Source organism: Sciurus vulgaris (genome assembly GCF_902686455.1).
Source record: "Sciurus vulgaris genome assembly, chromosome: 4".
Taxonomy (NCBI): Eukaryota; Metazoa; Chordata; class Mammalia; order Rodentia; family Sciuridae; genus Sciurus; species Sciurus vulgaris.
In genome coordinates this window covers 153,367,710-153,380,460 of record NC_136464.1, presented here as the reverse complement: position 1 = coordinate 153,380,460, position 12,751 = coordinate 153,367,710, and the positions used below count along the sequence as shown (strand labels likewise).

Below are 12,751 nucleotides of genomic sequence, written 5' to 3'. Positions count from 1 at the left end.
GCTTTTTTGCCCTTGTCAATGACGAGGAATAAAACAGACATTTAAAATTCCCAGGTAATTAAAGCTGTCATATTAGAAGAAGTTTGTACTTCCCATTGCTTCCAGGCTCAAAGTTTAACCATCAGATTATTGCTTCTCAATAAGATGAATGACAGAAAGAATTCACTGAAATTCAATATCAGTCAAATTCTCTGAGACTCAGAAATATGAGTGCATTGAATGAAGGATGAGAAAGAATACATTGGAGCTAAACCAGTTGTGGTAAAAGCACCAGTTTACTGCAGAAGAGAGAGAGAACAAACACAGAGAGAAACAACATGAATAAGTTTGGCACAGAAAAGCCTGTACATCAGAAAGGCAGCCTGAAATTAGTTGATCCAAAGACTGCACAGCAAACCTGTGTTTGAAAATTGCTCTGTGTTTCTCAACTTACAAGTGGAGAGCTGAGACATGGAGCTATTTTGAGGGGGCCAGTTTTAGCTTGTTTGCTGTGGGAACCTGAGAGGTCATAGCAAATATTGCCATACTGTACTGACAAGTGCAGGAACACAAAGTGGCCAGTCTTGAACATTCAGACAATATTTTAAAAAATTGTAACTTTGACCAGAATATACAAGAACTCTGGTGCCACATGAAAAGACAAAATTTAAGACTCACTGGAATTGAGGAGGGTTATGAGATGCAGGCTGATGGCATAGATAACCACTAAGAGAAATAACAACAGAAAATTTTCTGAACCTTGAGTATGAGATAAACATCCAGATACATGAGGAATTCAGAACACCAAATAGACAAGATTCAAAAAGAACTTCTTCATGACACATAATTAAAATGCCTAACACGGACAGAAAGGATAGAATTTTAAAAGCCTCAAGAGAAAGATATCAGGTCACATTTAGAGGCAAGCCAACCAGAATTACTTCTGATTTTGAGGTACGAACTCTAAAATTCAGGAGAGCTTGGAATGATGTGGTCCAAGCCTTGAAAGAAAAATTCCTCTCAAACAAGATTGCTATAAATGGGCAAAGTAGTCCTTCAAAATTGAAGAAGAAATAAAAACCTTCAAAGATAAACATAAACTGAAATAATTCATTACTCTTAAGCCAACACAACATAAAATATGCTTTATAGAAAAAAATAGAAAATAAACCCCAGAGCTCACAAATGGACAAGATTATTTAAGCAAATGAGAAACAGGACAAAGTTAAACATTAGAAATAAATCTAAGTGGCAGGAATTAATAAACATCTCTATAATAACACTAAAATTAATCATCTCAACTTTATAATTAAAGTACATAATCTGGCAGAGTGAATGGAAAAACAAGCCCCAAGTATAAATTTCTTGCAAGAAACTCACCTTACAGGCAAAGACAATCACAGGCTGAAAGAGAAAGAATGAAAATTGATATACATTCAAATGGACTTCCAAAACAAGCAGGAGTAGCTACTCTCATATTCAACAATGCAAACTTCAAGCTAAAATTAATTAGAAGAGACAAAGAAGGTTACCTTAATTGGTAAAGGAAGCATTTCAACAAAAAGATGTAATGATAGTAAATATTCATGCCCCAATCATTGGTATACCTAAGTACATAAGACAGGCAGTACTTAAACACTCAGATAGACCCCAGTATAATAATACTACATGATTTCAAGACCCCTCTCTAAGCAACTGAAGGTCATTCAGACATCAAACTCAGTAAGGACTCTTTAGACCTAAAAGTATTATAAATCAAGTGGGCTCAACAGACATCTATAGAATATTTCATCCAAGAACAACTGAATTCATTTTCTTCTCAGCTGCTTTTAGAATCATCTCCAAAGTAGATTATATTTTAGGCCACAAAGTAACTCTAAGTATTTTTTTGAAAAGTGATTTAATTCCTTACATACTACCTAACCATAATGGAATGAAATTAGGAATTAGAAATTAATCCCCCCAACCCCAACAAACTACAGAAATTCTATAAACATATGGAGATTAAATAATACACTTTTGAATAATTAATGGATGATAGAATAAATCAGGGGAGAAATTTAAAAATTATTAGAATCAAATAAAAATAGTGACATGACATACCAAAACCTCTGGGATTCTCTGAAGGTGGTTTTCAGAGGAAAGTTTATAGCTATGAGTGATGACATAAGAAATAAGAGCAGAAACACCCCAAATTTAAAAACCTAACAATTCATCTCAAGGCCCTTGGGAAACAAAAAGAAACCCATTTCAAAAGCAGTAGAAAGAAGGAAATAATAAAGATCAGAGCCAAAATCAATGAATTAGAGAATAAAAAAAATAATAGAAGACCCAAATTAAAATTAAAGATGAAAAAGGAGAATTTACCACAGATGTCACAGAAATCCAGGGTATCATTAGGACTATTTTGAAAACTTATACACCCATAAATTGAAAAACAAATACATTTCTATACACATATGACCTGCCAAAATTTGATCAAGAGAACATAGAAAACCTAAACAGATGAGTAACTAGCAATGAGATAGCCGTCGTAAAAAAAAAGTCCTCCAACTAAGAAAAGTTCAGGTCTAGATAGATTCTCAGCTGAAATCCATTAGATCTTTAAAGAAGAAGTAATGCCAATGCACCACAAATTGTTCCATGAAATAGAATGGGATTGAACACTTCCAAATTCATTGTATGAAGCCAGTGTCATCCTCATACCAAGACCATGTAAGGACACATTAAGGAGAGAAAACTACAGATCAGATATTCCTGATGAACTTAGATGAAAACATTCATTTTTTAATGTTTTCATAATTTATATTGCTTAAAATTATGATTTGCATGCCAAGATGCAAACTTTACACAATATTTTCTTCAGATAAACTTCATAATGCTACTTAAGAGCACATGATTCATAAAATAAAACCATGGTCTCATTCGCATTCAGGTGCAGAAAGCCAACCATGAAAGCATAGACTATCCTTTATTCTGGCAGTTATTGTTTTAAAAAATCATAGAATATTAAAGATGTAGTAAGGGTCGGAACCTCATTTACTTTTTTTTTTTTTTTTAACAGAATAGGAAGAAAATACTTCAAATGATTGAGCTGCTCACTAAACTATTATTCACTTATCTTAAAGACACAAATGTGTAAACCCAACTATGCTAAAACTAAATTGAGAAAATGCATCGATTTGCTCGAGTGGGATACATTGGAAATCAGGCACCCTTGGGTGAAGCATGTGAGTCCCAGCACTTGTCAGACAATATACCTATCAGTGTGCAGTGAGAACTTAACACCAGAGGAACCAGGAGGGTCCTGGGCCTCTTCATCGAATGATCAGTGCAGATGGATCATTTGTCACTATGGTCGAAGTTCCACAGCAGCAAAGGGATTTTCTCCACTGAGAAAGGGTGGCTTTGGGGTCCAGTTTGCATCACTAGGAGATGCGGTTTCTGATTTGGATGCCAGTGCTTTAAAGGTGGAGTGTTTTTGGCAACATCGACTCTCTTTTTAGCAGCTGCTCCAGCGGACAAGCACTCCAGGGAGTCAGGAGGGGGATGGCCATGCTGCCCTTCTCAGACAGGTCCACAGTGCTGTCACTTCTCACCGGCGCAGGGCTCGGTGTAGGCATTGTCACTGATTCCTTTGCATTTTCTTCCAACGACATTGCATATGATGACGGGAGCCAACCCCTCGCTTTGGTGTCATCGTGCTCCCCATAGAGCCGCCGTCCTTCTCCTTAGGGATGAGCAGCGTGGTGACATTTCCCTGTGCCAAGCCGAGCAGGGTCTTGTTGGTGCCAGCAGTGTGAGGGAAGATGGTCTTTTGTGTTTTTTCATCAGGTTCAGGCCAGATGGGACCGAAATGGAACGCTGTAAACTGGCATCTTCTGAGGTGCCTGTTGAATTAATTATCCTTTTTGAATTCCATGCAACTCTTGCTGGGTTATTGAACATGTCAGAGGACGGGTACGCGCTCTGGCCGAAGGAGCTGGGGACGTCTTTGAAGAAAGGGTGGCGTAATCTTTCCCAATCGTGTTGCTTCTTTCAATCATGGGTGATGGCTGGGGGGTCCCAGACACAGGGGTAGAGATTGGAGTCTTTATTTCTTCTACCACGTTCATGATTTTCTCTGGCACTTTGGTGGCATCACAACAGGTTTCCTGCCACCTGGGCAGTTTGGAATTAAGTAGTTCTGATACTCGATTTCTTTGTGTTTGTACTTTCGGGCGTTTCGTCCTCCTTGACTTTTCCTTCTGATCTTCTTCAACTCAGTGTGAGATTTCTCCAAAGAATCTAATTTACTTCTGTGTTCTGCGTGGTATCTTTTTAGAGTAGCGTTCATATATTTTACATCCAGTTCTGTCTTCTTCTCCAGCTCGTGGATAATCTCCTTATGGAATTTTTTGAAATTCTCATCCAGAGTCTCACTGAGCTTCTGGTGGGTGCTTGAAATCTCTGAGGACGTGGCCCAGCTCGGGTGACACTGGAGACCCGGGGGCACTTTCCCCGATCTTGGCCCCTCCATCACGGTAGGCTTTTCCTGCCAGGATCATAGCATTCACAGCTTTTTCATGATTTTTTCCTAGGTTTATTAAATTTCGTAGCCCCGGATTAAATTGTTCCATAACATTCCGGTAGGTGTTCTAGGTGAGCTGGTTCACCAACTCTGGCTCCGGCGACGTGGCTGCAGCCGCCGGCCCAGGCGAGCTCGAGCGCGTCCTTACTGACAAAACGTCAAAAGCTGCCTCTGCGCGGAGGAGAAGCGGCCGTCGGCGTGACGGGTGACCCCACCTGAGACCTGCAGGGCCGCTGGGGCCCTGAAAACATTCTTAATAAAATATTAGCAAGTCATATTCAAGAACTATTAAAGAGATTGTACATAATGGCCATGTTGATTTTATCTAAGGGTTGTAAGGAAAGTTTAATACAGACAACTCAATAAATTTCAATAAATAGAATTAAATTTTAATAAATAGAGTCCAAAGGCAGAGTCATCTACATCAACGCAGAGAGAGTTTTCAAGAAAATTCAGCACCACATTCATAATAAAAGCACATAGGATACTAGGGGTGGAAGTAATGTAGTTCAAAGTCATAAAGCTTATGTACAAAAAACTGAAATCTAACATCATAGTGAATGGGGAAAACCTGAAAACTTCTCAAATCCAGAACAAGATAAGATGTCTACTCTGACCAGTCCTATTCAACAGAGTATTAGAAATTCTAGCCTGGGCAATTAGGCAAGAAAGGAAAATAAAAGGGATGAAGGAAGAAGTCAAATTACCATTTTTTGCAGATGATATGATCCTATACTTAGTAGAATAAAAAATATCCACCAGAAGACTGCTGGAGCTAATAAACAAATTAAGCAAAGTAGCAGGTTCTAACATTAATATACAAAAATCAATAGCTTTCCTATACACCAGTGATGAATCTCCTGAAAAAGAAATCAGAAAAAGAATTCCATTCACAGTAACCTCAAGCAACAACACAAACAAAAAACAAAAACCCTAGGAATAAATCTAATCATGGAGGTGAAAACCTCTATAATGAAAACTACAGAACATTGAAGAAAGAAATTGAAGAAGACATAAGAAGATGGAAGATGGAAAGACCTTCTATGTTCATGGATAAGCTAAATTATTATTGTTAAAATGTCCATATTACCAAAAGCAATATGCAGCTTCAATGCAAGTCCCATCAAAATACCATTGACAGTCTTCACAGAAGAAGGAAAAATAGTCCTAAATTTCTGTTATAAAAGTAAAAGATCTAGACTAGTCAAAGAAACTCCAAGCCAAAAAAGTAATGCTGGAAGCATTACAATACCTGACTTCATATTATACTACAAAGATACAGTAAAAACTGTATGGTATTGGTATAAAAACAGACACATAGACCAATGGAACAGTATAGAAGACACAGAACAAACCCACAGAGATATAGTCATCTAATCCATGGCAATGGTGCCAAAAACATACATTGGAGAAAAGACAGCCTTTTGAATAAATGGTGCTGGGAAAACTAGTTATCTATATATAGAATAAGATTAGATCCTTATCTGTCCCCCTGCACAAAGGTCAAATCCAATTGGATCAAACCTACGAATTGGATCAGAAACTATGGAAGTCCTAGAAGAAAATTTAGGGTCAACTACCCAACATATAGGTTCAGGCAACACTTTTCTCATTGGGACTCTTAAAGCTCAGGAAATAATACCAACATTAATAAATCAAATGACATCAAATTCAAAAGCATTTGCACAACAAAGGAAATAATTAATAATGTAAAGAGAGAACCTATTGAACAGGAGGAAAATCTTTGCTAGCTACTTCTCTGACAAAGGAGTAATATCCAGAACATATAAAGAACTCAAAAAAAAAAAAAAAAAACAACACTATAAAACAAATATCCCAATTAATAAATGGGAAAATGAACTAAATAGTCACTTTTAAAAAGAAGAAACATAATTGACTAACAAATATAGGAAAAAACGTTTAACATCATTAGCAATTAGTGAAATGCAAATGAAACTGCACTGAGACCCCCTCCAATTAGAATGGAAACCATAAGAATAGAAACGATATTAAATGCTGGAAAGGATATAAAGAAAAAGGAATGGTTTTATACTGTTGGTAGAATTGTAAATTAGTACAACCACTGTGAAAATCAGTATGGAGGGTCCTCAAAAGACTAGGCATGGAACACCCATATGACCCAGCTATGTAATCCTTGGTATTTATCCTAAAGAATTACAATCAACATATGTTGGAGCAGGACCAAAATGGCTATTGTTAGGCTTCCTTGATGTGGCTTCTGGTGGGCTATGTTATGTTTTTAATATGTAGCCAGGGCTGGAAACTGGCTATGTTATGGTTAGACAAGGCCAGAAACACTTATGATTTTCAATTATAGACTCAAGGTCATAAACATTAACATGTGAGCATGTGCCTCCTTAGGTAACTGTGGGCAGTGTGCCTTCTTTGTTTGACCAGCATATGAAAAGGGCCTATGGAAATGGGCTAGGGACCAGCTAAAATGGAACTGGCTAGGGACTGAAGCTGAAGCTGGGGGCTGGCTAATGGCTGTGGCCACCACTGAATAAAGCATGTCTACTGTACTAACAGGTCTTGCATCTGCTTCCACCTGCCAAACCCCAAGTCTGTTTCCTGGGCCAGAGCCCCTCCAAATGACAGCATGCTATAGTGACACATGCATGCACATGTTTATAGCCGCATAATTCACAATAGCCAATCTACGGGCCCGGTCCAGGAGTTCATCAGAAGAAGAATGGACAAAGAAAATGTGATATGTAGATGCACACAACTGAATTTTATTCAGCCATAAAGAAGACTCTAATTATGTCATTTTCAGGAAAATTGATGGAACTTGAGAAAATTGTGTTAAGCAAAATAACCCCAAGTCAGAAAGTCAAGAGTTGTATGTTTTCTTTCATATGTGGAAGGTAGAGAAGAAAAAGGAAAAGAAAGGTATGTATGTGGGGGCGGATTCTCATGAAAATCAAAGAAAGATCAGTAGAGTAAAGAAAAGGTACCAGGGGAAGGAAGGAAGGAAAGGGGAAATACTAGGAAATGATATTGACCAAATTATGTTATTATATCATGTAACAAATATATAACAAAAATCCATCATTATGCATGATTGTAATGCACCAACAAATATATGGAAAAAATAAATTCCCATGTAACATATCATTTATGAGTGGGTTAAAACTCAGTTTTTAATTTTCATTCTAAATCTGAGGAACAATCGATAATTAATGTTTCTTTCAATTATGTTTTTAGAAATATTTCCAGAATTATTTTTCAATGAGTTTGTCTGTTCAGATTGACTTGTGGAAATAGAAGAAGGCTGAGCTTATTCTAAGATTTTAATTTTTTATTATTTTGTTTATTTTTTTGGTACTGGGAATTGAACTTAGGATCTCACATAGGCTATGGAAGCACTCTACCCCTGAGCTTCATCCCCAGTCCTTTTCATTTTGTTAAAATTTTAAGACAGGATCTCAATAAATTAACAAGACTGGCCTCCAACCTTGTGATCCTCCTGCCTCAGCCTCCTTGGTATGTCCCTATTTGCCAATCTTGTTATTTCTAATATATGGTTTCTGGAAACACAAGAGTAAAGGCATTAAAATCACATTTATAATTCTTCCTCTATTGTGTAACATGTGACACTTTTGTCTTTCATATCCTATATAGTTGGATTTTCTACATGTGTTATGTGGTCCATAAATATCTACAGATATTAATTTTTTACTTGATAGGTATTAGGACCTGACTAAAGATAATTCTTTTACTTACGATCTTTGTTGACAGTGAAATAAATCATATGCTAGATAGAGTGTATAATTCTCTTTTTAAGAAAAATAAAAGGCACTTTAAATGTTTTCAAGTCCTTGGGGGAAAGTAGCACAAAACTCAGGAAGTCAAATACACATACACAGAATCACTAAGTGTTTGTTAATCAACACCCATTTTGAAACAGTGTAATGATCTTAGCCAATGTGCCAAATTAATATTTCTAGTAAACCATTCCAACAGTTACTGTCTATCAAGTCAATTAATGCAGTTAATACTTAAAATAAGAACCATATGTGGTTATTCCCAACAGGAGTGGAGAAACATAACACACATTTCCCTTTCTCTAGGCCCCGTGATTTATGTTATAATATGAATTTATGTAAATTCTGAGGCATAAAAAGCAACAGTTCTACAAGTTGCTTTTTAAAAGGCACATGGAATTCATTCACCAATTCAGCATGGATGCAGTTCAAGTCCTAGAGAATCTTTAAATCTTCTCAAGTCAGAGACCAAGACATATTTATTAGTAGTGTGTGGGATTTTCACACTCCTCTGTCTCTGTTTTTGTCTGCCTCTCTCCCTTTGGTACAGTCCAGTAAGAAGTATAATATTTGACTCCAATGGAAGTACAAACAACTTAAATTAGAAACAAAGTATCCAAAGACTGAACTTTAAAAATTAATGAGTAAACACAGTAAATGATTTATTTTTGTCTTACTTCTGCCAGGAAGAAAAGGGTTTTAGTTAGCTTTTGCATTGCTGGAACCTAAATACCTGACAAGAACAACTTGGAGGAGGTAATTTTTATTTGGGGCTCACAATTTTGGAGATCTCAGTCCACAAATAGCTGACTCCATTACTCTGGGCCCAAGGTGAGGCAGCACATCATGGTGGAAGGGCCCAGTGGCAGAAAGCTGCTAAGTTCATGGTGGGGTCAGGAAGCAGAGGTTGTGGGGCACAGGGAAGATGTACCCTTCCAGGGCATGCCCCCAATGACCCATCTCCTCCAGCCACTCCCTAGCGGCCTACAGTTACAATGCAATCATATTCAAACTAGGGTGCACTGCTTAGGTTATAGCTCTCATAAAATAATCATTTTACTTCTGAGTATTCCTGCATTAAGAGGAACATTGTGGGAATATCTCATATATGAACCATAATGAGGAGTCTTGTTGTAAGATGGCCGGATGCTTCCACCTTAGCATTGTACAGACCCTACTTCCAGGAAAAATTAGTCAACTGATAAATAGTATGTGCCTGGGCATCAGGGGTCTCCTGCATTTGGTGCTGAAAGAGGTTCTTCATAAAGCATTTAAAGTTTAGGAACAGAAAGGAGTATCTTATATAGAGGAATCAACATTAAGAATGGTTGTTTAGTGAAGGGTCTCAGGTCTAATTCCTAGATCCTTGATCCATTATGAGTTGAGTTTTGTGAAGAGTAAGAGACAGGGGTTTAATTCATCTTACTGCATATGGATTTCCAGTTTTGCCAGCAGAATTTGTTGAAGAGGCTATCTTTTCTCCATTGCAAGTTTTTGGTACCTTTGTCTAGTATGAGATAACCATACGTATGTGGGTATGAAAACCATACGTATGTGGGCCCAAATCTCCATCACCTTGGCTTAGGACCAGACTTCTTTAACAAGACCCCCATAGTGCAAGAAATAAAAGCAAGAATCAATAAATGGGATAGATTCAAACTAAAAACCTTTTTCTCAGCAAAGGAAACAATCAATAATGTGAAAAGAGAGCCTACAGTGGGAGAAAAATCTTTGCCACATGCACTTCAGACAGACCACTCATCTCCAAAGTTTATAAAGAACTTTAAAAACTTTACACCAGGCACTCCAGTGGTGGGCTCCTCCCATACGGCCAGCTTCTCCAGCTTCTCGGAGCAGGCCCCCCAGTGAGAGCACAGAACCAGCTCCAAGTCCCTGAGCCAGGGCAGTGAGCTTCGGCCTGCAGGCAGCTTCAGGGACCAGGACAGGGCAGCCAGGGACTCCCCCAAGCAGGCTGACTCCCTCAGGTGGGAGGTGCCTTTCAAGGCTAGCTTCTCAGAGCAGACCACCCATTGAGGGCCTTTCTACACAGAGCCAGCCACAAGTCCCCTAGCCAGCGGAGAACTCCGACCCGCAAGCAGCCTGGGACCAGGGCAGGGCAGCCAGAGACTTCTCCAGGCAGCCCTGCCCCCTCCGGCCACAGGCTCTTTCCATGGGGTCATCCACGATGGCAGACTAGAGGGTGACTGCATCTCTAGTCACTCCAGAACCCAGGATTCAAGAAGGGGAGGCATTGAGAGACTTGGACTAAAAGAGAGCCAGGGGGTGAGTCTCCCCACCAGGTGAAGCTTGGCCTGGGCAGCAGGCCCAGATTCGGGAGGCTTATCAGAGTAGGCCAGGGCAGCTAGAGTCTTCCCAGGCAGCCCTGCGCACTCCGGTGGTGGGCTTCTCCCACACGGCTGCTTCTCGGAGCAGGCCCCCCAGTGAGAGCCTTTCCACACAGAGCCAGCTCCAAGCCCTGGAACCAGTAGGAGGCTAGGAGCAGCTTTCTTCGGAAGCACTGCATTATCAAGTTACTCCAAGACTTCAGGCTACTGAAGGCTGGGAGGTGATACACCCGAAATCTACAGGGACACTATAAGCCAATAGAGGAAATCTGCAATATCACAGAGTCCCACTGACATCTGACCAATATGAGAAAACAAGGGAAGAAAATGTCCCAAACGAACCTAGATACTATATCAATAAAATCCAATGACAGCACAGCAGAAGAAATGTCAGAAAGGGAGTTCAGAAAGTACATAATTAAAACAATCAGGGAAGCAAACAAGGAGATGAAAGAGCAAATGCAGGCATTAAATGATCGCACCAATCAACAGTTAAAAGACCAAATACGGGAAGCAAGAGATCATTTCAATAAAGATTTAGAGATACTGAAAAAAAAAACCAAACAAACAGAAATCCGTGAAATGAAGGAAACAATAAAACAAGTCAAAAACTCCATAGAAAGCATAACCAATAGGATAGAACACCTGGAAGATAGAACCTCAGACATTGAAGACAAAATATTTAATCTTGAAAACAAAGTTGACCAAACAGAGAAGATGGTAAGAAATCATGAACAGAATCTACAAGAATTATGGGATATCATGAAAAGGCCAAATTTAAGAATTATTGGGATTGAGGAAGGCTTAGAGAAACAAACAAAGGAATGAACAATCTATTCAATGAAATAATATCAGAAAATTTCCCAAATCTGAAGAATGAAATGGAAAACCAAGTTCAAGAGGCTTATAGGACTCCAAATATACAAAATTACAACAGACCCACACCAAGGCACATTACTATGAAAATACCTAACATACAAAATAAAGACAGAATTTTAAAGGTCATGAGAGAAAAGAATCAAATTACATTCAGGGGGAAACCAATAAGAATATCAGCAGATTTTTCAATCCAGACCCTAAAAGCTAGAAGGGCCTGGTACAACATTTTTCAAGCCCTGAAAGAAAATGGATGCCAACCAAGAATCTTATACCCAGCAAAACTTTCTTTCAGATTTGATGACGAAATAAGATCCTTCCATGATAAACAAAAGCTAAAGGAATTTACAAAAAGAAAGCCAGCATTACAGAATATGCTCAGCAAAATATTCCATGAGGAAGAGATGATAAACAATGATGCAAATCAGCAAAGGGAGGAACTAACCTAAAGGAATAGCCAAATAAAGGAGAAACCAAATCATGTCAAAAAACAAAAATGAGTCAAATGACTGGGAATACAAATCATATCACAATAATAACCCTGAATGTTAATGGCCTGAACTCATCAATCAAAAGACATAGACTGGCAGAATGGATTAAAAAGAAAAATCCAACAATTTGCTGCCTGCAAGAGATTCATCTCATAGAAAGAGATACCCATATACTAAAGGTGAAAAGATGGGAAAAAACATACCATGCACATGGACACAGCAAAAAAGCTGGAGTATCCATCCTCATTTCAGATAATGTGGACTTCAAGACAAAACTAGTCAGAAGGGATAAAGAAGGACATTATATACTGCTTAAGGGAAGCATAAATCAGCAAGACATAACAATCATAAATATCTATGCCCTGAATATTGGCTCATCCATGTATGTCAAACAAGTCCTTCTCAATTCCAGAAATCAAATAGACCACAACACAATAATACTAGGTGATTTTAACACACCTCTCTCACCGCTGGGTAGATCTTCCAAACACAAATTGAATAAAGAAACCATAGATCTCAATAACACAATCAACAATTTAGACTTAACCGACTTATATAGAATATACCATCCAACAAAGAAGGAATACACTTTCTTCTCAGCAGCACATGGATCCTTCTCTAAAATAGACCATGTTTTATGCCACAAAGCTACTGTTAGCAAATACAAGAAGATAGAGATACTACCTTGTACTCTATCAGATC

The 12,751-nt window shown here is 38.4% G+C and overlaps 1 pseudogene across 1 annotated transcript in view; it reads right to left on the bottom strand.

Moving 5' to 3' along the window:
* Nucleotides 1–2,962: 2,962 nt before the first annotated feature.
* Nucleotides 2,963–12,751, bottom strand: part of LOC306660299 (BAR/IMD domain-containing adapter protein 2-like 1) — a 49,051-nt pseudogene continuing 39,262 nt past the window's right edge. Inside the window, exons 2-3 of the transcript in view lie at nt 4,698–4,790; nt 2,963–4,616 (exon numbers count right to left, since the gene is read on the bottom strand). The product of the transcript in view is annotated as a BAR/IMD domain-containing adapter protein 2-like 1 (transcript). The remainder of the gene's footprint in view (nt 4,617–4,697; nt 4,791–12,751) is intronic.